The sequence below is a fragment of the Apodemus sylvaticus genome, chromosome 1, assembly GCF_947179515.1.
Source record: "Apodemus sylvaticus chromosome 1, mApoSyl1.1, whole genome shotgun sequence".
Lineage (NCBI taxonomy): Eukaryota > Metazoa > Chordata > Mammalia > Rodentia > Muridae > Apodemus > Apodemus sylvaticus.
In genome coordinates, this window is record NC_067472.1 from 76,161,376 (window position 1) to 76,183,236 (window position 21,861).

The 21,861-nt window shown below is 41.4% G+C and overlaps 1 long non-coding RNA gene and 1 pseudogene across 3 annotated transcripts in view; one reads left to right on the forward strand and one right to left on the reverse strand.

Moving 5' to 3' along the window:
- Positions 1–670: 670 nt before the first annotated feature.
- The window catches only part of LOC127695299 (uncharacterized), a 46,290-nt gene continuing 25,099 nt past the window's right edge, over positions 671–21,861 (reverse strand). For 2 of the 3 annotated variants that reach the window (XR_007979961.1, XR_007979958.1), the window contains one exon: positions 21,449–21,758. This is a non-coding gene — a long non-coding RNA (uncharacterized LOC127695299). Of the gene's footprint in view, positions 1,527–21,448; positions 21,759–21,861 lie in introns of those variants that run through there. The other variant, XR_007979962.1, reaches the window with a different exon arrangement.
- LOC127695295 (fructose-bisphosphate aldolase C-like) lies at positions 8,912–9,983 on the forward strand (annotated as a pseudogene).

The window sequence follows — 21,861 nt, forward strand, 5'->3', positions numbered from 1 at the left end:
TGCATCCAAAATTCAAGATCACCAGCTGCCTAGGGAGTTGCAGGCCAGCGTGGATATCATGCAATCCTGACTCAAAAGAAAAATAAGGAACAAATCCGGTAGACATATGGGGAAAAGAAAGCGAAGGGCCATTCTCTGGGGAGAAATTCTTCACAGCCAAGAGACATGGGAAATTATTATCAAGTCCTTATATGAATAAGCGAATTTCAGAATGAAACTGCAGAACCCATCACAGGCATGTGTTTGGGGTGACTGACAGAGCACTGGTAAGGATGCATGGGGATGGGGGTTCCTATTGCTGGACAGGCTAAGGGGCTCCTGGCCACTTATTTCATACAGCAATTTGGCTCCTCTCCACCCATTTTCTGTCTGAGAAGCTCACGTTTAGGTGGAGACCTCCACCCACGGGTGTTTGCTGCTCTGTTGGTCCACACAGGTTAGTGGAAACCCCACACAAGAGGAGAAATATATAATCCAAGGTCTTGGAATTTCATGGAAACCTCAACTAGATCTGTGTAGGGCTAAAGAGTATAACTTTGAGATGAGCACTATTATGTTATTCGTATAAAAATTGAAAACACACACAGAACCAACAGTACATCTGGTATTGTAGGGATGGAAACAACTTACTCACAGTTATGCAGCCATCAGCCGTAGGGCAGTGGGGAAGCTGAAGGAGGAAGAGCAGAGAAGACACCAGAGGTCAGGAGGATGCAGCATTTCCAAGCTTTTATTTTCCTGGATGCTGGGAGAAGGCCAAACCCAGACAGCAGTATATTGTCTGCTTGTTTAGGTGGAAGGTGTTACTTATTGTTCCCTTTTACATACTATATATGTTCCATTATTAACAGAGTCATTTTCAAGAAAAATGTGAAGAGTTTTTGCCAGGGTACCAACACTGTGTCCTCTCCAAAGACACCCATGTCCTGACTCCCAAATCCCATCAACCTTTAACTGCAAGAGGTGTCTTGCAGATTAGATGAAGGATCATGAGATTAAAAATGGATGGCATCAATACAATCAGGAGCTATAGGAGAACAGGCCTCCCTTGAAGACGTAAACAGCCTCTCCTGAGGTCTCCAGAGTAAGCACTGCCGTCGTGTGACTCATCTTCTATTTCTGAGATTTAAACAAAAAGGCCTGAATTTGCCAGGTATCCAATGATCTGTTTATGCTGCTGCTATAAAATACCACAGGCTGGAAATTTTATAACAACAGAAATTTATCTCCAATAGTTCTAGAAGCTAAAAGCTCCAAATCATGGCGCTGGCATCCAGTATCTAGGGGAGTCTTCTTGTGTCATCCTCATGTAGCAGAAGAAGTGAGAGCTGTGGGCACATCAGAAGTCAGGAGGACAGATAGGACCTGTGTGTTACCGTGGGGCTCTTTTCAAAGGGCACTAATCCCGTTCCTGGGGTTGAAGCTCCAGTGCCTCCTTTGTCTTTGAATGGCACCAGCTCTTGCAGCATGTGGATGCAGTGGGGAGGGCACATGCATTCATGAGGGAAATGTCCCAAGCTGAGGAGCTGTGCAGAGAAGATAAATGTAACCGATATTTTCAGTTATTTACAGAGTACACAGTGTATGTATATAGGAAAGTGATTTTTAAAAAGAGATAAAAGAATTCTTGCTCTCACCAGGAGTAAGTGGATAGAAGAAGGAAAAAGGAAAGACGAGATAAACTGAGAAAGTTATGTAGAATCAAACAGTCCAGGTGCAGGGTCTTGAGTGCATGATGGTGGAGTACGTGGTGATGGAGATGGATACAGTAAAGAGAGTTTTCAAATGGCTTCTCTGAAAGTCCTCATCCTGTGAGCTAACACCTGAACAGGGGGAAGAGAAGCTGACCGCGTAGCTGTGGCTCTGTTCTGACAGAGGGAGTAATCCCAGTGTGATCTAGGCTCAAGTGCTCAGTGCATTTGTTGGGTGGCCATGAGGTTAATGGGGCTGGCACGGGACCAATCAGGGGAGAGAAAAAAATTGGGGTGAAGACATCACCCCTAGGCATGGCTGCATTTGGTATAATGCAATTCTAAAAGGATAGTGTGAGTCTAAGGCTACTTTTCTACCTATCTACAAATGTGCAGCTGCAAATGCCAGAGTGTAGCATTCGGCACATAGCAGAAAGATGGCCCTGCACGTAAGTGAGTGAATCTGTTTCTGAGTAGACACCCAGGAGGCTGAGGGTTGGGAAAAGTTGTTGGTCAGCCTGGGGCTCATCTAGTGGCCTGGGCAGTGCTCCGGGAATGCCAAAAGCAGTTGAGCTCTTTGGCTTCACTTACTGATGCTAAGGTCATGCTGTATCATTCACTTCCTAGATATCAGCTCTGCAATTGTCCAGGCAGGCTACAGTCAGACTCTACATCATTCTGTACTCTGAGTATTTATGTCTAACTCCTAGGCAGATTAGAGGGGTTGTGATCATAAGGACTTGAGAAATAATAATAGACCTCTTTGAACCTCAGTTTCTCCTACTCTAAAATGGGTGCTCTGACTTCTTAGAGTTTCACAGTAAGTGAAAGAGTTAAGGGTGTTGGTGAACCGTGGGATGCAGCACCCACTGGCTCTGCAGATAATGAGAGTAAGGGTGGCCTGCTTCTCTCCCTTTCCTGCTGAGTTGTGATGCTGGGTGGGAGGATGTGCTATGAACAGAATTATCTAGAATACAATCAAACTGTGACCTGAGAAGTACCTGGGAGGACCCCCTGGGAGAACCCCCACAGGGAGTGCATCCCTCCAGCTGAGGAAATTTGGTAGGCTCCTGGGGAGAGCAGAGGCTGAGCTGGCTAGGATCCAGGTCAGGGAAGTTGGGGAAGGTTTCTGAAAAAAAAAAAGGGTGGGGAGCCAGAAGGAGGGGGTCACATCCCAGGGCCCAGCACTAATGCAGGAAGAGATTTTGTAGAGAAGCAAAAAGGCAAAGGTATAGCATAGTGCTTGCCCCACAAACGCGAGGAGCTGAGTTCACTCCCCAGAACTCATGCTAAAAATGCCAAGCCAGTGCTTGGGAACTCGCTTCTGGGGAGTCAGAGACAGGTCCCTGGGGCTTGTGGTCCAGTCAGCTTAGCTGAATTGATGGGTTCCAGGCAGAAGTGAGGTACCCTGTCTCAAAAATTAAGATGAAGAGCAACTGAGAAAGACACACCACCTTGGCCTCTAGCTTGTAAACACACACATGTACACATACATACACACACATGTACACACATGCATAAACACATATATGTGCTCTCACACATACACGTGTACACACATACATGTGCACGCTTAGGTATATGCACATACTTGCACACACACATATATATATATATGTACACATTCACATGTGCACAGTTTGTCCCAGTTCTCTGCCTTTAGTTATTCAACATGGGCTTTCTTTTAGTAAAATATGTTTGTGTCCTTTTTACATATGACCAAGTTCATACAACAGAACCCATAGAGAACAATGCTCTCCCATGATTCTGGATGTAAATACTTCTTTTCTTCTGATTGGTTTTATGTGATTGAAAGATGGCTTCACATGCCTTCCCTTCTCCTCATATCTATTTCTGGTTGTTCTGACCTCATTCAGAATGCACTGAGCTATTGTTTCATCTCTGAGAGCTGTACAGTGTTGATAATTGAGACAGCTCCAGATGCAGAACCATTGTCCAATTCCTGGATTTTATCAAGAGCATCTAATTCACGTAATTGTGTTTGATTAGGAAAGAATAGCTAAGTCCAGGATTGAATTGACTCGGGCATAACTATTTTAAGGCTTGTTATTAAGCATTTAAACATTATTGGGCAATTTCCTGTGGCCATTTGAAGTGTCTATTTTCTTGTACAATATAGATGTCCTGGTAAAACCTTCTTCATGATAGCACGCTATATTTAATAGGGGTATAATGTGCTTTACTGGATACTATTACCTTAATGTCCCAAATATTTTTCTGTTATTTCCACTATAAAGCATGGAATTCAAATGACCTGCCCACGACCATAATCTTGTTAATTGTAGATGACATTGCTGCTTGAGGATCCACTTGTCTTAAGGTTGAAAATCAAGGTTGTTATGCTGATACCAAGATTACACATTATCTCAGAATCTCCAGAGTCTCAGAAGTACATTCTTGTTGTACAAGAGCATCTGTCCAAAGTAAATAGAGCTTGCAAAGTTTCCAGTGGATAATCTAACCTCAGCACTGTCTTTAAGTAATAAACTATTATAATTCATTTCAAAGTTTGATGATACGGCAGTCATCAAGATCAAGCTATTACTGTGAAGTATTTTCTGCATTGTGCATATTTTCCTATTATTTGCCTTTTGTTGGTAGTATTATAAATTGGAATCTCTCAGCCTTGGCACTATTGATACACAAAAAAAATGTTTTAGCTGTTTTTATCTTATTTTATGTGTATGAGCATTTGTCTGTGTGTATGTCTGTGTACCACATGTGTGCTTGGTGCCCTTGGAGTTTAGAAGAGGTTGCTGGATTTCCTAGAAATGGAGTTACTAATTGTCATGAGCCACTACGTAGCTGCTGAGAACAGAACCTTTGACCTCTACGAGAGCAACACGTGCTCCTAGCCACTGAACCATCTCTCCAGCTGCACCACTGAACCCAGCCATTATTTTTTGAGGAGCTATGCGATGTTTAATTTGGATTATCAACTTGATATTTCAGATAATGATGCAAACCAACATTGGGCCTCTCTGGCATGAATTTTCTAGATTAGTTTAATTGATCCTGGAAGACCCACTCTGAATTTGGACAGCACCATTTTGTGGACTGGAGTCCTGGACCTCAAAGAGAGAACAGGAAATGAACACCAGCATCCATCACTTTCTCTGTGTCTTGATTGCAGCACATGACCAGTCCTTGTCAACGACAGGCCTCCCACCATGTCTTCTCCACCTTGATGGAAAGATTTCCTCAAAGTGTAAGCCAGGATAAACCCTGTCTTCCTTAAAATACCCTTTGTCAGCTTTTATAATGGCATTGGGGACAGTAACCAAGAAAAATGGTCTTAAGTATTGCAATATGCTTAAGAAGATCCCTGGGCTGTTCATCCCTGTTGAGATCATCAGTGTTGCCCAATGCCCCCTAGGAGCAAAGTCACCTTCCATTGAGAATGGCTGTTATTGATGAGACAGGCAGTGGAAGTATTTTATTATCCTGAATTATTGAATCTTCTAAACAAGCATTATATATTACTTAGGAGCACATTTACCTATTGATCATCCTACCATCAATAGAAATGAATTGAGAAAGCTTTCCCATAAAGAAAGGGACCAACTTTGTCTAAATCAAACAGAACCGTGGGGACCAGGTAATTAAAGACATTCTTAACTGGCTGTCTGACCAAAATCAATACGAACCTCCATTTCATCCTCTGAACCACAAAGCGCATTTTGTTCTAACAATGCTCTGCCTCAGAACTGAGAAGTGAGTCAGGCTCGGTATCCCTTTCCGCATAATAAATGTGTTTGGCACACATCAACCTGATAATCTGATTATTTGACAAATTTGATGACCACACAACTAGTTTTTTTTTTTCATATAATTTGAAGGAAACAATGGCTTATAGTGGAGAGAATTAAGAAAAGCATTAAAGAGAGCATAACTATGCATCAACTCTGGCAGAAGCCCACCTGAAGCAGGTGTCTGTCCACTCTGCATCCATATACAAGGGTCAGAAGGAGGTGGTTGCTAAAGATGTATACTCTGGAGCTCAAACTCCAGTTCTACCCAACAGCCATCTGAGCAGAGTGTGTTTTCCTGACTGCCTCATTTTCTTCATCTGCCATTGTTGCTGCAAGGTAAGCCACTATAGCTAATGCACTTAGAGGAAGATCTGCACACAATAGTTATTAAGGGCTAATTGTCATTAGGAAGGTCAAGTAACTTTACACTTAGACCCATCTGGGCATGTAGGCATGGAAGAGAAGTGTATGTGGTCTCTGTGGCCTGGGCTTGCCTCTGACTCCTACCTCAGAGCACAGTGTGATTTCTGTACCTCGGTTTTGCAGCATTAGTTGGTTGTATAGACTAAGTCAGAAAAGGCACGAGGCTTTTATAAAAGATAGGTTAATACAAAAATAAATGTCCATTTCTGCTCCATGGGATGTTCTAATCCTAGCTGGTTATGAAAGCCATGCAAATCGCCTCACGTCTCAGCTCTGGAGGCATCTCTTCATCTGTTCATTCAACAAACTTTAGTTGACCTCCATGAAGTTGGCCTCGGCTAAGTTCTGAAAAATTCAAATCTCTCATTTATTTAAAATGATGGAAATATATATATATCTAATTATATATGTGTAAATTATGCATTATGTATATATGTAATACATGTAAATGTGATGCACCAGAACCCACAGCTTGGTTGCAATAATTATTGACTCTTACAATACACTTTCCATCTTTTGGTTTAGGACATCTTTTGAACCACCATGCAGGCATTGGGAAATGAACTCCGGGCCACTGAAATATTTACAACCACTGATCCATCTCTTCACACTCTTTCCTCCACCCTGCCTCTCTATTTTACATAATCCACTCAGGCAAATTTGTGTTTCCATTGACAATAGCTCCTCAGCTAGGGGTGGGAGCTCATGAGCCCCCTCTGAACCAAGAGTCTTTTAACACTTAACAGAACAAAACATGTGTTTTATTTAATCTTGCTTCCTACACTTTTACCCTGGATTTTCAAAATAGATGGTGGCTGAGGCTGTAGCATCATAATAGCTACCAGCACTTAGTGATTCACTGAAGTAAACTTAAGAAAAGATTGTTTGTGTGACATTGCCACAAGTGGGAGCCATCTGAGGGAAAGGTCACTGGAAGCAAAAGGTTTTGCTTTCTTTCCATGAATAGTGGTTCTACCATCACTGGGGGAAGGAGGGGATGCTCTTGGGATACTTAATGTCCTGCTCAGACCTTCAAGCACTGGCAACACAGTTAGGCATAATAACCCATAACATGGTTAGGTGCATAACTCAGCAAACACCTTACAGCACACTGCAAAATCGAATTCCATTGTGGGTGTCTTTAGGCTTTGTTGGTTAATGATCTACCCGCTACCCTTTCTGCCACAACTGCCCCCCCAAACAATGAAGCATTATGAGATAGGATACAAATTACATTTTTAATTTTCTTTTAGTAGAGTGCATTAAAAAACAGTATAGTGTTTGCAACTGGCAAAAGTAGAGGCTGAAACCAATTAGTGGGATAGCATGAAGTAAGACAGAAAGAAATGGAGATTTAATTGGAAAAAGCTGTAATATAAAATCAAGCTGTCAGGGTTTACTGGTGTAATTAATTCTAGGAGAAGAGAGGCTCATCAAATCATTCTTGTAGCTTCCCCTGGAGAGTGTTTACATAACTGCCCACCTTGTGTGCACCTCCCCTGTTTCTGGAATTCTCTAGATGCTTCTCATCTGCCATATGCTGTTCTCCAACTGGTGGCTTTGGGACTCCATGGCTGAGGAACAGACAGCGCTTCCCTTGAGTGCCTTTCTTAAGCTTTCTGTTTGAACACTGGCACACTGCTCATTCTGCCTAAAGACATGAAGTGTGATAGTGGACACTGTCAGGCAGGTGGCCAGTGTCCTAGGCCTATGTAGAGTCAGAAATAATAGCCCTGCTGGGTATGATAAAAAGAGAAACTGCCTGCCAGGGAACTGATGACATCTGGTATAGTCTGTAGTATATAGGCAAGAACAGGGGCTAGTCTACCTGTGCATGAGGTACCTGATCCTCCATTGAATCTACAGAACAGTAAAGGAAGCAGAGAGAAGAGGGATTCCAAATGAAGAAAGGGATTCATCAAAATCTAAAAACTGTCTTCACAGAATCCAAAATCTCTTGTAACATAGACTTGCCAGAGACTGAAATCTTGACCCTACAATGTCAGGCAGATTGGGAAGGCATCTCTATATTCCATGGTGAACTGTTTGATCTTTACCAGTAAGGGAGATAGAGGCAACTAGGATTTGGTAGAAGTCTTCAATCAGGCCTTTGCTTTGCCTGACTTCAATGCATGCTGAGGTGCATGAGATAATGTCATAATGAAAGTATAATTCTGTAGGCTCTGTTTTCCATGCATGGACAGAGAAAGCAGAAACTCAATTGTTGGCCCCTTTCTCATGATCACTATCTACAAAATTTCATCATGGCGAAGAATTTTGAGCCATAAATTCCTGATGACAAGAATAAAAAAAAGTGATATTTTAAGGGCATGATGGAGTTAGAACATATACAAAGAAATAACTGTCTTTGGACAATAAATGGGACTCATGGTTGTGTGCAATTCCAACTGGAGGCCTGGTGGGCAAATCAGTTCTTTTTTCTGGATACTTTATCCTCATATCTCACAGATCCTAGTTCTAGTCTAGGTGTTTTACAGCTGGAGAAAAACGCACCAGGACTTCATGCAGAACACTGATGTTGGATGCTCAGAAGTGGTGAAAGACACAGTGTTATTGTTTGTGATCCTGTCCTGTATTGATCTGGTCCTCTGGGGTTCCAGGTTGTCCTTGGGCTCTCCCATTTCAGGTCTGGGTTTGCTCCTGACTGATGAGCTCATAGTGTCTGGACTTCAGACACTAAAACAATGGCATAATAATTTGAATAAGAATGGCCCTGTAGAGTCATAGTTGAATGCTTGGTGTCCAGTTAGTGAAACTGTTTGGGAAGTATTAGGAGGTGTGACCTTGTTGGAGGAGGTGTGTCACTGGGAGTGGGCTTTGAGGTCTTGAAAGCCCATGCAGGTCTCGTTCCCAGGGAGTCATGTAGCTCTGTGACAACTGCCTGCTGCCATATTTACACCAGCTTGGACTGAGCTAATCAGACCAAAAGTGAGCTGTGCTTGTGGCTCCGGCTGGTGGCTGCTGACTGGCTGAGTGACTGGCAGAGTATAGACAATTGTCATTATGCCCCACTCATATCCAGCTCTTTTTTCTGAGCAGAAGGAGTTGTCGGATATTTCTGTGGCCCCAGGCAAGGGCATTCTGGCTGCAGATGAGTCCATAGGCAGCATGGCCAAAAGGTTGAGTTAGATTGGGGTGGAGAACACTGAGAAGAATGACCAGCTGTACCTCCAGGTCCTATTCAGTGCTGATGACCATTTGAAAAAGTGCATTGGGGGGGGGAGTCATCTTCTTCCATGAGACACTCTACCAGAAATATGACAATGGTGTCCCCTTTGTTCGTACCATCCAGGATAAGGGCATTCTCATAGGCATCAAGGTTGACAGGGGTGTAGTGCTTCTAGCTGGGACCAATGGGGAAACCACCACTCAAGGGCTGGATGGACTCTTGGAATGCTGTGCTCAGTATAAGAAGGATGGTGCTGATTTTGCCAAATGGCGCTGTGTACTGAAAATAAGTGATTGCACATCCTCAGCACTGGCCATACTGGAGAATGCCAATGTGCTAGCCCACTATGCCAGCATCTGCCAGCAGAATGGGATTGTGCCTATTGTGGAGCCTGAGATCCTGCCTGATGGAGACCATGACCTCAAACATTGCCAGTATGTTACAGAGAAGGTTCTGGATGTGTGTGCAAGGCCCTGAGTGACCATCATGTATACCTGCTCAAACCCAACATAGTGATCCCTGGCCATGCCTGTCCCATCAAATATAGCCCAGAAGAGATCACCATGACAACTGTCACTGCCCTGTGTTGTACTGTGCCCCCAGCTGTCCCCAGGGTGACTTTCCTGACTGGGGGGTCAGAGTGATGAGGAGACATTGCTTAACCTCAATGCCATCAATCGATGCCCATTTCCCTGGCCCTAGCCTCTCACCTTCTCCTATGAGTGTGCCCTGCAGGCATTTGCAGTCAATGCCTGCAGAGGACAAAGGGATAATGTGGGGGCTGCTACTGAGGAGTTTATCAAGCAGGTAGAGATGAATGGGCTTGCAGCCCAGGGCAGATATGAAGGCAGTAGAGATGGTAGAGCAGCAGCACAGTCCCTCTATGTAGCCAACCATGCCTACTGAGGTGTGCTTACAGACCCACAGCCCTTGGCCTAGCAATGCACACTCCATTTTACCTATAGTCACAGCCAGGGCAAATAGTCATGCAGAACAGAGATATCTTTATCCAGCGCCAAGTCATCGCACATCTCACATCGCTCACATTGCTGCACCTGACACCACAGGATGGGAGGATAGAGAGGCCCGTCTGAGGATGGGGGAACTTTCTAGAAGTCATAACAGAACATGTGGATCTATACCCCGTCTCCACCAGCCCTTACGGTTTCCCTTGATGGTGTAGTGTGTCCTTGGGTTCTGCTTACTGACCTTCTCTCTTGGGATCAGAACATGAACCCTGGCCCTGACTTATGCTCTGAGTATATAGCAAATAAATGGGAGCAAAACACACACACACACACACACACACACACACACATACACGCACACGCACACGCACACGCACACGCACACGCGCACACACACACACACACACACACACACACACACGAAAGCCCATGCAGGGCCCTCTCTTTCTGTCTCTCTGCTTGCATCTTGCAGATAAGATACGAGCTCTTGCCTACAGCTCCATACCTACCAGGCTTCTGCGGTGCTTCCTGCCATATAATCATGGACTAATCCTCTGAAGCTATAAGCAAGCCCCTAATCAAAGTCTTTATTTTATAAGTGCCTTGGTCATGGTGTTTTTCTATAGCAATAGTAACCATAATTTTGACAAATGGCTTTGTTCAGATTGTTCAACCAAGTACTTCCACTGGATAAGGTCAAAGTCCTATGATAAACTCTATGTTCTATATGATTCATATTGGCTCAGGTTCTCTGCCTTTCAAACAATAAACAGCTAAGGACATGGCTCAGCAGGTATGTGGTTTTTCTTGCCCTGGCAGAGGATCAGAGTCCAGTTTTCAGTGCCCGTGTCAGGACACTCAAAACTGCCTATAACTCAAACTCTAGAAAAGTTAAAGCCCTCTTCTGGTCACTGTGGTCACTGGCACACACATGAACAGACTCTCTCTCTCTCTCTCTCTCTCTCTCTCTCTCTCTGCCTCTCTGTCTCTGTCTATCTCTGTCTCTTTGTCTCTGTCTCTCTGTCTCTCTCTCTCATACACACACACTTTAAAATCAAATCACTCTTGCTGAGAGAATATCAATATTGTCCTCTTATTCAAAAAGCTATTTGTCATCCTGGCTAAATTTTATGTTATTTACATCTTTTCTGTTTTTTTTTTCAATTTCTGTTCTTAATTTTTCTTCCATCATATTTTTTTCAGTTTCATTCACCCATGTTTTCCAAATGTGGCTTTTGAAGGTCCCATATACTTTGCATCGTAGCATGTCCAGATGAACTGACCCCTCAATCACTATAACATGTATGTCTCCATTAGTTATCCTTGCCTTGAGATTGACTGCGAGCACCTCACTATATCTTATGCTCACATGATTGTGCATAGTCTATCTTTCCTCACTACTTTCTAGTCTTTGCCTTCTATCCTGTCCCAAGTAGGGTCACCCGTTGTTCACCACTGTCTATGCAAGGATAGCTGGCCCCTGAGCTCCCAGGGATTCTCCTGTCTTCACTTCTCATCTTGTAACAGGAATGGCTTGTCTGGATTTATGCAAATTTTGGGGATTCAAACTGAAGCACTTTTACCCACCAAACCATCTCCCAGCCCCTGAGGCACATCTTTTTATACTTCTTCCTTTTCTTCTTTAACAAAACCATTAAAAAGAAAACCTGTACAAATTGCTAGGTGCTTTGTGACACAAAAAGACTTTCTAAATAGTATTATGTCTGGGTAACTGTAAGTCAAATATTAGTTTTCATAGCTTTAGGCAGATGATTGATTAAAAAACATAATTTTCCCATAATGTGTAAGTCATTCAGCTCACTGAGATTGTCCTGCAGCTGGTCATTAAGTGAGAGAAATAGGAGACATCAGAGCAGTTGGTGTTGCTGGTGTTTCATTGCACGCTAATAACATCATTTGAAGGAAACGAGATTATAAGTGTTTACTGCAAATGGTGGGTGGACGCACTCCACCACCCAGCAGTGTCTCTGCAGATCTGTGCTGTTGTTTGATACCTCTCACCTATGCAGTTACTGCAGAAACTGAGGTAAAGGGGAAGAGAAAGGACGACAGAGCAATTACTCACCATCAACAAAAGGAGCATTAAAGTTAAACAAGCTTTGCAGTTAAATAGCCTCACCCACCCACTCTTTCTCATCCATCACTGACTTGTATATTCTTATCTTTCAACTTGCTAAACTGCTTAGATTTTCAGAGTCAGAAAAATGTGAAAATCAAATAACAGTATTGTGTTGTTGTTGATAATGATGATGGTGACCAGATGATGATGGTGATAACTTACATTTCCTTTCATTTGTGCTTCCATTTTGCAACCAAGGTTCACGTGTTTAGTATAATTATCATTTGGATGAATCTTAATAGAAAGACTTACTCTGGCATAATATGTAAATGATTTTGCCAAAGTTGTGTGAGAAGCATTTAAGTGCAGTCAATACACACTGCATCAAGCAAAGAACCTTCCACAGTAGCCCCACTGAAAACACAGGCATCTGACCAGGAGGGCATTTCAAGCAGCATCCTACAAAATGGGACTGTGTTCTTTACAGAGATCAGATTGAAGTGGCATGTGAAGTTGAGGACTCTTTGAGGATGAACCCTTGAGGGTCAAATGAGATTAAAGAGATACACAATGATTAATGTGGTGCAGTTCTAGACCAGACTACAAGGAGGGAATGAGTCTTGACAGGCTGTTGTTGGGACAGTAGAACAACTCTGAGGAGTATGCCCAGATTCCAATGCCAAGTTGCCAATTACAATTCCTGATTTTTAGCACTGATAGGTTAAGTAAGAGACTGTATATTTTTTAGGACACAAACACATCAGTAGTTTGAGCAAGTGGAAACAGTGTCTCAAATTTATTTTCATTTTTTTTGAGAAAATTTCTCTCTTTTTTTTTATCTTTTCACCTATTCCATAGATAGTTGAATCTGGGAAAAATATATTAGAGTTTCATGTGCTATTCTTGTGAGTTTGCAGTCTGGAATTATACCAAAGCAAAATGTCACCCCATAAGCCCCATAATTTAACTTCCTCACTAATATCTAGACATTGATATACAATATAATTAATGTAATATAATACAATATAACAACATAGCATATATGTATGTATGCATATATATATATATATATATATATATATATATATATATATACAATAGACATTGAGCAAACTTTTCTTTCTTGAGAGATTTGAATTGAGACTTGGAATGAATAACTTCTCTTTTGTTTCTTCCCTGATGACACAGATACAAATCCTGTCAGAAAGCTGTCATAAGGAATGATGAAATTCTGTATATAAATAGCTTCTCCTGGTGTTAGACACATGCCATCTTGTAACCACCTGGAACCCCAGCATTTGAATGCATTTTTGAATCCAAAGTATCTGCTCAGCTTGCCCACTGCATAGGAATCACAGTGGTAACTTTAATCAGGAATGTGGTGATGCAAGCTCCCAGAAGAGAGAATTTTATCTTCTCAAATAAGGGTTAAAATGTATGAGTCACAGTCAAATAGCACACTATCCACCAAAAGAAGAATGAATAAACTATGGTCTATCCACACAATAGGGTATTTTCTAGCTATAATGGAGAGTGAAGTACTGACAGAAACCAGAACTTGAGTCAATGTTGAGAACATCCTGGTATGAAGCCATATACTATAGAACATATTTTTATCTCACTGACACACAATATCCACTATAGGTAAATCCTTAGAGAGAAAATAAATTAGTGGTGGCCAGGGCCTGAAGTAACACAAAGTGGGAAGGGACTGCTTATGGGTTTGGGATGTCTTGTAGGGGTGATGAAAATGTTATAGAATTAGAAATGTATTGGTTGCATCATATTATCAATATATTTGGCCAACTGAGTTGCATGTCTTAAAAATCATAGGACTGGAGATGTCGTTCAGTCAGTAGGGTGAATGTCAGGCACCCACCAAGCCTCAGACATTGCAGTATCTGGAAATGATGGTGCATATCTGTAGGTTCAGCTCTAGGAAAGTGGAGGCAGGAGGGCCCCAAGTTCAAGGTCAACTTTCATTTCCTAGTGAGGGATGAGAGGGAGTCTAGCTATGGCTACATAAGACCTTGACTCTGAATTTAAAAAATAAACCCAAATAAATACAATTAAAAGGTAGAATTGTGATATTTGCTGCCTGCCGGGACAGAAAAGGATCACTAGGTACTGTATCTCTCTGAGCTTTAGATTTCTGGTGGTGCAAACCGCCAGGGGTCTACCTGCACTCAGGAACTGAGCACATAGGTGGTTCATCTGCAAGCCAGTCCATCGCAGGACCTGTGTCCTATGTGAGAATCAACAGACGGAGTGACTCCCACCACACCACGTTTGCTCTATAATAGAGCAGACAGAGAACACCTGGTTGACCTTGACAATGTAAGTATAACATTGCTTGAGGCAAGGGCTCAAGCTTTTTGCCTTTGAGAAGGGCTCCAAAGGCAAAAAGAGGAAGGCAGCATATCAGTAATCTGTGCCAGAGGAAACCCAGTCATCCAGTGTTGCAGAGATAACCTTAAAGATCCACATTAGGTTGAAGCACCAGTCAGTGACAATAAGACCATCTAACACCTGGGAGAACTAGATGGCTAAAGGCAAACTTAGGAACATTACTAACAGAAACCAAGGCATTATGGCAGCATCTGAACCCAATTCTCCAACATTAGCAAGTCCTGGATACCCCAACACACCAGAAAAACAAGATTTGGATTTAAAATCACTGGTCATGATGCTGGTACAGGAACACATGAAGGACATACTTAAAGAAATTCATGAGAAACTGCATCAAAAATTAGAAGCCCTTACAAGGGAAACACAAAAATCACTTAAAGAAATTCAGGAGAATACAAAAGCCAATAAGGAGGAAACGCAAAAATCACTTAAAGAAATACAGGAGAACTTTGATCAACAGGCAGAAGTCATGAAAGAGGAAACACAAAAATCTTTTAAAGAATTAGAGGAAAACACAAACAAGCAAATGACAGAACTGAGCAAATACTTCCAGGATCTAAAAACAGAAGTAGAAACAACTAAGAAAGCACAAAGGGAGACAACTTTGGAGATACAAAACCTTGGGAAGAAATTAGGGACCATAGACGCAAATATCAACAACAAAATTCAAGAGATAGAAAAAAGAATCTCAGATGCCGAAGATACCATAGAAACCATGGACTCAACAGTTAAAGAAAATGCAAAATGCAAAAAGCTTGTAACCCAAAACATCCAGGAAATCCAGGACACAATGAGAAAGCCAAATCTAAGGAGTATAGGCATTGATGAGAGTGAAGATTTACAACTTAAAGGGCCAGCAAATATCTTCAACAAAATTATGGAAGAAAACTGCCCTAACCCAAAGAGAGAGATGCCCATGAATATACAAGAAGCCTACAGAACTCCAAACAGACTGGACCAGAACAGAAATACCTCCTGTCATGTAATAATCAAAACCCCAATGTACTAAACAAAGAAAGAATACTTAGGGCAGTAAGAGAAAAAGGGCAAGTAACATATAAAGGAAGACCTATCAGAATTACACCATATTTCTCACCAGAGACCATGAAAGCTAGAAGATCCTGGGCGGAGCTCATGCAGACTCTAAAAGAACACAATGCCAGCCGAGACTACTATACCCAGCGAAACTCTCAATTACTATAGTTGGAGAAACCAAGATATTCCATGACAAAACCAAATTTATACAATATCTTTCTACAAACCCAGCCCTACAAAGGATAATAGGGGGGAAAACACCATTACAACGAGGGAAACTATACCCTGGAAAAAGCAGGATATTAGGCTTCTTTCATCAAACCCAAAGAAGATAACCACACATATATAAAATTAAAATCAAAAATGATAGGAAGCAATAACCACTATTCCTTAATATCTGTTAACATCAATGGACTCAATTCCCCAATAAAAAGACATAGACTAACAGATTGGTTACGTAATCAGGACCCTACATTTTGCTGCATACAGAAAACACACCTCAGTGTCAAAGACAAAAACTACCTTAGAGTAAAAGGCTGGAAGACAATTCTACAAGCAAATGGTCTCAGGAAACAAGCCGGAGTTGCCATTCTAATTTCAGATAAAATTCAACCTAATGTCATCAAAAGAGACATGGAAGGTCACTACTTGCTGGTCAAAGGAAAAATCCAACAAGAAGAACTCTCAATCCTGAACATCTATGCCCCAAATACAAGGGCGCCCTCATTCATAAAAGAAACTTTACTAAAGCTCAAAGCACACATTTCACCTAACACAATAATTGTGGGTGACTTCAAGACTCCACTCTCACCAATGGACTGATCAGGAAAACAGAAACTAAGCAGGGAGACAGTGAAACTAATTGAAGCTTTGAATGAATTGGAGTTAACATATATATATATATATATATATATATATATATATATATATATATATATATATATATATATATAACTTTTCACCCCAAAGCAAAAGAATATACCTTTTTCTCAGCACCTCATGGTACCTTCCCCAAAATAGATCATATAGTTGGTCACAAGACAGACCTCAACCAATATAAGATTGAAATAATCCCATGCCTCCTATCAGATCACTATGGAGTAAAAGTGATCTTTAATAACAGTAAAAACAACAGAAAGTCCACATACACATGAAAACTGAACAATACTCTACTCAATGATACCTTGGTCAAGGAAGAAATAAAGAAAGAAATCAAAGATTTCTTAGAATTTAATGAAAATGAAGGCACAACATATACAAATCTATGGGACACAATGAAAGCAGTGCTAAGAGTAAAACTCATAGCTTTGAGTGCCTCCAAAAAGAAATTTGAGAGAGCATACACTGGAAGATTAATGGAACAATTGAAAGCCCTGGAACAAGAAGAAGCTAATTCACCCAGGAGGAGAAGAAGACAGGAAATCATCAAACTCAGGGCTGAAATCAATCAAGTAGAAACCAAAAGAACCATACAAAGAATCAACAAAACCAAAAGCTGGTTCTTTGAAAAAATCAACAAGATAGATAAACCCTTAGCCAGATTAACCAAATGGCACAGAGAAAGTATCCAAATTAACAAAATTAGAAATGAAAACGGAGGTATTACAACAGAATCCGAGGAAATTCAAAAAATCATCAGATCCTACTACAAAAACCTGCACTCAACACAACTGGTGAATCTGGAGGAAATGGACATTTTCTTAGACAGATACCGATTACCAAAATTAAACCAGGATCAAACAGACCATCTAAACAGACCCATAACTCCTAAAAAAATAGAAGGGGTCATAGATAGGCTTCCGACCAAAAAAAGCACAGCACCAAATGGTTTCAGTGCAGAATTCTATCAGACCTTCAAAGAAGACTTAACACCAACACTCTTCAAACTTTTCCACCAAATAGAAACAGAAGGAACACTACCCAACTCCTTCTTCAAATCCACTATTACGCTGATACCAAAACCACACAAAGATCCAACTAAGAAAGAGAATTTCAGGCCAATTTCCCTTATGAATATCAATGCAAAAATACTAAATAAAATTCTTGCCCACTGAATCCAAGAACACATCAAAACGATCATCCACCATGATCAAGTAGGCTTCATCCCAGGGATGCAGGGATGGTTCAATATAAGGAAATCCATAAATGCTATCCACTACATAAACAAACTCAAAGAAAAAAACCACATGATCATTTCATTAGATGCTGAAAAAGCATTTGACAAAATTCAGCATCCTTTCATGCTATAAGTCTTGGAAAGGACAGGAATTCAAGGCCCATATCTACACATAGTAAAAGCAATATACAGCAAACCGGTAGCCAACATCAAACTAAATGGAGAGAAACTTGAAGCAATCCCACTAAAATCAGGGACTAGACAAGGCTGCCCCCTCTCTCCATATCTTTTCAATATAGTTCTTGAAGTCCTAGCTAGAGCAATTAGACAACATAAGGAAATCAAAGGGATACAAATTGGAAAGGAAAAAGTCAAACTATCACTATTTACAGATGATATGATAGTATACTTAAGTAACCATAAAAACTCTACTAGAGAACTCCTACAGCTGATAAACAACTTCACCAAAGTGGCTGGCTACAAAATCAATGCAAGCAAATCAGTAGCCTTTATATATTCAAAGGATAAGCAGACTGAGAAAGAAATTAGGGAAATGACTCCCTTCACAATAGCTACAAACAGCATAAAGTATCTTGGGGTGACTCTAACCAAACAAGTGAAAGACCTATATGACAAGAACTTCAGATCTCTGAAGAAGGAAATTGAAGAAGATCTCAGAAAATGGAAAAATCTTCCATGGTCGTGGATCGGCAGGATTAATATAGTTAAAATGGCCATCTTGCCAAAGGCAATCTACAGATTCAATGCTATCCCCATAAAAATCCCAACCCAGTTCTTCATAGAGCTAGAAAGATCAATTCTTAAATTCATCTGGAATAACAAAAAACCCAGGATAGCTAAAGCTATTCTCAACAGTAAAAGAACTTCAGGGGGATTCAGTATCCCAGACTTTAAACTTTACTACAGAGCAATAGTGATAAAAACTGCATGGTATTGGTACAATATCAGGCAAGCGGATCAATGGAATAGGATTGAAGACCCAGAAATGAACCCACACACCTATGGTCACTTGATCTTCGACAAAGGAGCTGAAAGCATCTAATGGAAAAAAGATAGTCTTTTCAACAAATGGTGCTGGTTCAATTGGAGGTCAGCATGCAGAAGAATGCGAATCGATCTATTCTTATCTCCTTGTACTAAGCTCAACTCCAAATGGATCAAGGACCTCTACATAAGACCTGACACACTGAAACTAATCGAAAAGAAACTGGGGAAGACCCTGGAGGATATGGGCACAGGGGAAAAGTTCCTGAATAGAACACCAATAGCTTATGCTCTAAGGTCAAGAATTGACAAATGGGACCTCATAAAACTACAAAGTTTCTGTAAGGCAAAGGACACTGTCAAAAGGACAAAACGTCAACCAACAGATTGGAAAAGGATCTTCACCAACTCTAAATCTGACAGAAGAATAATATCTAATATATACAAAGAACTCAAGAAGGTAGAACCCAGAGAACCAAATAACCCCATTACAAAGTGGGGTACGGAGCTAAACAAAGAATTTTCACATGAAGAACTTCGGAGAGCTGAGAAACACCTTAAGAAATGTTCGACATCATTAATCATTAGGGAAATGCAAATCAAAGCAATCCTGAGATTTCACCTCACACCAGTCAGAATGGCTAAGGTCAAAAACTCAGGAGACAGCAGGTGTTGGCGAGGATGTGGAGAAAGAGGAACACTCCTCCACTGCTGGTGAGATTGCAAGATGGTGCAACCACTTTGGAAATCAGTCTGGCGATTCCTCAGAAAACTGGGCATGACACTTCCTGAGGACCCTGTTATACTACTCCTGGGTATATATCCAGAGGATTCTTCAGCATGCAATAAGGACACATGTTCCACTATGTTCATAGCAGCCCTATTTGTAGTAGCCAGAAGCTGGAAAGAACCCAGGTGTCCTTCAATGGAGGAATGGATACAAAAAATGTGGTATATTTACACAATGAAGTACTATTCAGCCATTAGAAACAATGAATTCATGAAATTCTTAGACAAATGGATGGAGCTGGAGAACATCATACTAAGTGAGGTAACCCAGTCTCAAAAGATCAATCATGGTATGCACTCACTGATTAGTGGATATTAGCCTAGAAACTTTGAATACCCAAGACATAATCCACAACTTAAATGATGTCCAAAAAGAATGGAGGAGTGGCCCCTGGTTCTGGAAAGACTCAGTGCAAGAGTATAGGGGAATTCCAAAACAGGGAAGCGGGAAGGGGTAGATGGAGGAACAGGGGGAGGGAAGAGGGTTTATGGGACTTGCAGGGAGTGGGGACCCAGAAAAGGGGAAATCATTTGAAATGTAAATAAAAAATATATCAATAAAAAAACAGAAGAAAGCTAAAAAAAAGAAAACCTAAAAAAAATAAGGTAGAATTGTGAGTTTTATGTAACATGACTTGGAACTCAACAGAGAACCTAATAGGAAGAAGCAAGCTAAAGCAGCCAGTTGAGGGCAGTGCCTACTCTAGCAGAGGATCCTCTTCCTACATGTTTCTAAGTCACAGCTCTCACTTTTTGTGGGAATATGGCTTCTTTAGGCTCACTACTATTTCACAGAATAAAATTGTTGGTCAACATTGTGCCTGGCTGTCAGAAGTAGAGGTGGATGCATGTTTCCTACTTAGTCTCTGCCTAGGACTGCCTCCTGTACCAGCTGAGTAGTGGGTAGAGATGCTTCCTAAAAGACAGAATGCAATGACTGCCTAGTGGGAGACAGACTACCCCGGTTAAAGCCCAGGATTCTGTGGGATGGGTAAGAGCTACTGCTGCTTTGAAAAGCTGGGAACTTGGCCAAAAAACACAGCACACTATATACTGGAAAATTCTTCTACAAATTCAAATTTCCCCAAGTATAAATGATCCCATCCTCTCCCCAAAACAGGTCAGAGCATCTGGTCTTCACCTTTGTCTGTCTGGATCTTCCCTCCTACAGTCTCACCCTGGACACCTTCTCTCCCCTCCAAATTGCACCCAGGAGCATCAGTTGCGCTTCTAAATGTCCCTACAGTGCCCACTAGGAGAAACACATCATATCTAATATCACTAACCCATTTTCTGTCAGAAGCAAATGAACCCATAGGTTAATTCCATTATAACAGGGACGTGTCCCTTTAAAAAATATATAATAGTTTAAAATGTTTAGTTAACTGGATAAAAGACCGTTTCCCTGATAGAGAAAAAGAAATGATAATGGGTAAGAACAGGATAGAAGTGTTTGCTGTGCAAGATTCTTGCCAAGAGACACAGTAATTTTACATTTTGACAAGTTGTTGATGCTGTTGCATCAAGGAACATCTGCAAAAGTAAAACACTCATGCCAGCACCACTCTGTGATGAGGGGTGCTTCAGGGAGAGAAGGTAAAGGGAGTACCACTGATAAAGGGAGTTCTATCAGTGGAGACACCAAGGGCAGCCCAGGTGAGTGCCAGACTTGTTTCTATTGATCACTAGTTTATTATGGGTCTGAGGCCACTCGCTCCATATCTGGGTAGTGGGGCTGGACCACAGGCTTGACTTGGCACTGTGTCATTAGCAGAGATGAGAGCAAAGTGTATAGCAGCTGCCCAGGATCCTAATCACTAGATTGATTGATTTCAGGTTAGGTTAAAGCTGTTTGGTCTGTTAACATCAGGAGCTAATATTTCTGTCTTCTCTGAGGTAAAATCAATAAGAATATTAATAGTGACCAGGGATTGCAGAATAAACAAAACCAAGTATTATGAGTTGGGGATGTATTAGATTGAATTCTTTATTTAATTGTAAGCACAGGATGCATAATTCATTTCTTTGGGAAGTAAAAAAGGGAGAGAGGAAAGAGAGAAAAGGTTAGAAATGAAGAGTAACAGGAACTCCTGGGAGTGGCCTCCCTTGCAGCTCTGAGGAGCACGTCTCAAACAAGGAAGAAGTAGGTGGGAGCATTCCATGGTGTCAGGAGTCTCTACTCTCTTGAATGTCTTCAGTTCATCTTATCATCTTCACTGGGAGGCAGCTATTAGTCATATGGGTGTAATAATGTCAAATGCAGGTCCCTCCTCTCAGGGCTAGACACAGGTGTAAGAGATAGATGTGTTGGCCAGGGTCAGACATGATTACTGATGGATGCCTTCACTCCATAGAGTAGGGGTCTTGAGTGTACAAACTGAG